The 4,777-nt window shown below is 33.3% G+C and overlaps 3 non-coding genes across 3 annotated transcripts; 1 reads left to right on the forward strand and 2 right to left on the reverse strand.

The window, feature by feature from the left end:
* Positions 1–1,584: 1,584 nt before the first annotated feature.
* LOC131074449 (U6 spliceosomal RNA) lies at positions 1,585–1,689 on the reverse strand. The gene has a single exon (XR_009113059.2). It is a non-coding gene; the product is annotated as a U6 spliceosomal RNA (small nuclear RNA).
* A 2,304-nt stretch (positions 1,690–3,993) lies between these two features.
* On the reverse strand, positions 3,994–4,063 carry TRNAI-UAU (transfer RNA isoleucine (anticodon UAU)). Its single transcript has one exon. It is a non-coding gene; the product is annotated as a tRNA-Ile (tRNA).
* Positions 4,064–4,312: 249 nt separating this feature from the next.
* On the forward strand, positions 4,313–4,383 carry TRNAG-GCC (transfer RNA glycine (anticodon GCC)). The gene has a single exon. It is a non-coding gene; the product is annotated as a tRNA-Gly (tRNA).
* Positions 4,384–4,777: the final 394 nt, after the last annotated feature.

The raw sequence follows: 4,777 nt of genomic DNA on the forward strand, positions 1-4,777 counted from the left end.
GGGGGGGGGGGAATGAGGGGGAGGTAGAAATGGAAAAGGGGAAGAGTGATAGAGAGATATAGATCTAAAGTTCGAGAGAGATAAAGAGAGTGAGAGAATGCTAATAGAAGCCTATTGATTACTGAAATTTGACTATCTAAAAAAATTATAAGTTCTTCTAAAACCTAGAATCTACATTATAACTCCTAGAGATCTAAAACCTCTCTCAAACATCTTGCCAATATATACATGAAATATAACTTAAAGCATAAGTTACATTTAAATATGTGAAAGGAAAAAGACATATTGAAATGTATTATATTTAAATGTTATAGTTCATATATATATTCTTGTTTGGTGATTCAGTATGAAATAAAGAGAAAGATAGGGGAGAGACAGAGATAGACAAAGAGAAAGAGAATTGATAAAATGCAAACTGCTTAGCACTAGCACTATCTGATGCTCGAGAAATTATTTACATTGGTAAATTTCAACCCTTTGGGTTGGATTTTGCCTTAGGCATCCAACCCAAAGGGTTGGACAATCATTTCATGTCATAGACATGGTTTTTTTGAAAGGATAAAAAAATTTCACATATTTTTTCTGATATTCTGTATGAAGTTTACACATGTTTTAATGCACATTTAAAAATACCATGATGACATTTAGGGCCAAGTGGGGCCGAGGACATGTTAAGAGGGATAAATGCTAAAATAGATGTAAAATACAATGTCAAGATTGCAAGTTATGCAATTTTCAACATTACATTTGATACTAGGCTAGGGTATCTACAAATTCCATTAAAGTCAATTTTTTTATACCCTTCTAAAGCTAAAGAAAACCTCACATTTATATTTTTACCATTATTCACAAGCATTATAGGATTCCTCACTCTATATTAGTAGTTTATAAGATTTATCCTATTTTCCCAAGGTTTGCTCTTTGGTTAGAATTTTGATTGTGGATTATATGATCAATCTATAAGTCTCATAACAAGATTAGTTGCTTAACTATTATGACATTATTGTCATTTTATATTTTTTCCAATTCATCATCTACCTCAAGTTTAGCATCTTCATACCAATGTTCAGTTTCCTAGGATCATTTTCTTAAAAAGTTAATGTGCATACTCTTTTCACTTAATTGAATACTAAAGAAACGACAATAGTGAGTTTGGGTTATTTTATCCAATATGGAACATTCAAATTTATTAACCAAGCTTGGCTCTTGATGGAACACGGATACGAGGCATGTATACTTGTTGAAAATGATCCCAAGTGACTTCAAATCAAGATTATAGATGGCTTAATACATACATGTTCAACCCTTCCAAATTTGGAAGAAATTTCATTGTTTTGTACATACTCCCTCATAGCAAATTTGGTAAACCTTGATTTTTCAATAACTCTCTGGAATCTACACCAAATGACATAAAATCTATATTGTATTAGCTTCAATATGCTTGTTAATATAATGATATAAACCTATTAACAAAATAATACACTATAAACAAAACCAAAATTCGACTAGCAATGTATCTTAATCTTACAGAATTTTAATATAAATCTATTTAGAAAAATAGAATAGAATAAACATTAGTATAAAAAAAAAATGGACCAAATCTCAATTTATGTATCTCAACCTTACAGAAGGGTCATGCTAATCATCTTTGTATTGTTTCAATTTTATTGGATGTCTCCAAACGGAAACTTCAAATAACTATACAAAACGATATAGGGGAAAGGGCCTAGGAGTTGAGTGTGTTCTAATGGTTGTGATAGCATTTGTTGATTTAGTGCCCAGTATTTTTTACAAGATTGCACCAATAGTTGTGACTTTAAAGTTATTATTGTGATGATGACTACCCATATCTGAATGAAATGTATCTCTAAACACTAAGTAGCAATAAATCATGTGATGTCACATCAACACACAAATATGAGTCTCACTTTTACAAAAGTATTGTGATGGTATGATGAAAGAATAAGTATCTGGTCAACTATTGAGGAGGGGGGTGAATCAGTAGATAGAAAAACTGATACAAACTTCACCAATCTCAAAAATCAATCTCTCAAAGTAAACTTAGAACTAACAATGTAATACCTCTGTCAAGATAAAAATTCATAGGATAAACCGGTTGACTGTTACAACAAATTAACAGTAAACAACTTCATTGTTTCTCAATACTTATGGTTGTCATGACTTATCAAAATAGTTAAGTAGTTAAGTAAATCAACCATGAAAACATAACCACAAAAACATTCATCACTTGAAACAAATATTTTTGATGTGGAAACCAAAATAGGTAAAAACCATTGTGAGATGAGACTAACAAGATAACTATTTGAACTCTTCTGAAGTTCGCCCTGTTAGGAGCCTAGCCTGTTAAAACTTTACAAAAAGTCATGTTAAGAACTAATCCTGTTAGGAGCCTAGCTTGTTAAAACTTTACAAAAAGTCATGTTAAGAACTGATCCTGTTAGGAATCACTCGGCTAAGGGATTAACTACAAATGCCTTGTTAGAAGCAATACCCTATAAGGAGTAACCTCGATGGAGGATTTGAAAATCCAAGCTAATGGATCACCTTGTTAGAGGATTTGAAAATCCAAGCTAATGGATCACCTTGTTAGAGGATTTGAATAACACCAAGCTTGTTAGAGCTTACCTGGTTAGGGGATTTCAATTTTGTCCTAATTGTTAGAAAACAACAGGAGTTTGTTGATTTGTCTAAATAGCATTACACTTGCTTGATCAGATTCGTTTCATGCTCCTATCTACCTTTACTCAAGTTGCAGATACATCATCTCGTTCGGCAACCACACACTCAATTGATCTATGCTCACTCTTTGCCAACTCATTAAACTAAACAACTTCATCGACCTTATAAACAGATCAATCAGGTCGGTAACACAACAAAAACTTAATTCTCATAGAGATTACAAACAAATTGGTTCAAGTATGACCGTTAGATTACATAGCAATCTTTGCACATCAATCAAGAAAATCTTGATCGCTCCTTGATCACCGCTTCATTGAACTTAGTAACTCATCACACGCTTTGCATTAGATGCAATACATTTGCTCATTCCCTAGACAAAAACCGTTACAACAACTCGCCAAAATCTCTTGGAATTGTCGTCATACAATAATCATACGTGTCATAATCATTACCGCTCATCATCAGATCATAAACCAAAATAACCAATTCACCAGACTTAATTGGTTAGGGTTTATCAAAAACAACATGTAGGGTTTACCAGTTACATCAATAGATAAGGTTTACACTGGTTACCGGTTCACTCCACAAATTCTTCCTACCAGTTACAGTAACAATATTACAACAATATCAACAATATCATTACCGATTAATTGACATCAATGACAACATAACATATCATTAATGCAATCTTCATGCAAATGCCAACTTATTGGTCTCACTTTTTGGGGGTTGTTTTAGACACCTAGCAAAAAACACGTTAATGTGGTATCATATTTGATGATGTGGCCTTGAAGCCTTAGTTATAAGTAAGGGACTTGCCAAGTAAGCTACTGTAAAAAAATTGGAGTGATTTGAATTTTCCATATAGAATTTGAGAAGCACAAAATTAGAATGCTCAACTTTACGCATAAGAAATATAAGAGCAAAGCCTTCATTGCCTCAAGAATAGAAGGTGTTGTCTATGGAGGCGAAAATTTGCACCCCAAGCTATTTTGAAAGTAAAAGGTATTGAAAAAGTTTATAAATAAGGGTATAGTGACCACTTTTGCTCCAAGCAAAACAGATTTTACACTACAATCGACCACAAATATTAACCAAGCAAGTTTACAAGGTCCCTTGTAAATACATTATGGGGGATGCAAATTTTCGCCCCCATGTAAAATACACTATGGGGAAAGTAAAAGGTATTGAAAAAGTACATAAATAATTGTACATAGACCACCTATCCTCCAAGCAAAACAGATTGTACACTACAATCGAGCACAGATACTAACCAAACAAGCAATCAACTATTGCCTCCACGCAGGATCGAACTACGGACCTTCAGTTTATAAGACTGACTCTACCACTGAGTTATAGAGGCCACATCTGTTCATTATTCTTAGTTTCTACTTAATTGTTCTTAAACTAGGAAACTTATTTTACATATGAATCATTTATTTTGATTGGGAATGTGGCTCACATGGTAGAGCGCTCTCTTTGCATGCGAGAGGTACGGGGTTCGATACCTCGCATCCCCATTTACAATTAATGTTTCTATTTATCTGCTCTTTGAAACATTCTTTTTTTACTAATAGTAAGATAATTAATCTCTCCAAACTCTTCCAACTGTGCACCAGTGGTCTAGTGGTAGAATAGTACCCTGCCACGGTACAGACCCGGGTTCGATTCCCGGCTGGTGCAAGTGGTTTTGGTTTTTGTGTTTTTCAAATATCCTGAACTGTTTTAATCTACATTTAGTTTACCACCAGATAAAACAACATTGTAACCAGGCTTCACGCTGCTCAAATATTCATATTTTTTTGGAGGAAAATTGCGCCAGTTTAGGCTATCCATTAATAAAAGTTTAACTAATAGAGGGAAATATAGAATTACTTCTACCTTCTTCTCTAGCTCCCCAAGTTGACCTTAATGGGGATGCCGGTGTATTTATAGGTTACTTCTTCTTTTTTAAAATAATCTTGATTATAAATATCTTAAATAACGTAGTCCGAATTGGGATGAGTGCTTTTTTCATATAATTCGATTTCATCCATTTTCATTACAAGTTAAAAGATATACAATATCGATTGATCAG

This window comes from Cryptomeria japonica, chromosome 3 (genome assembly GCF_030272615.1).
Source record: "Cryptomeria japonica chromosome 3, Sugi_1.0, whole genome shotgun sequence".
NCBI lineage: Eukaryota > Viridiplantae > Streptophyta > Pinopsida > Cupressales > Cupressaceae > Cryptomeria > Cryptomeria japonica.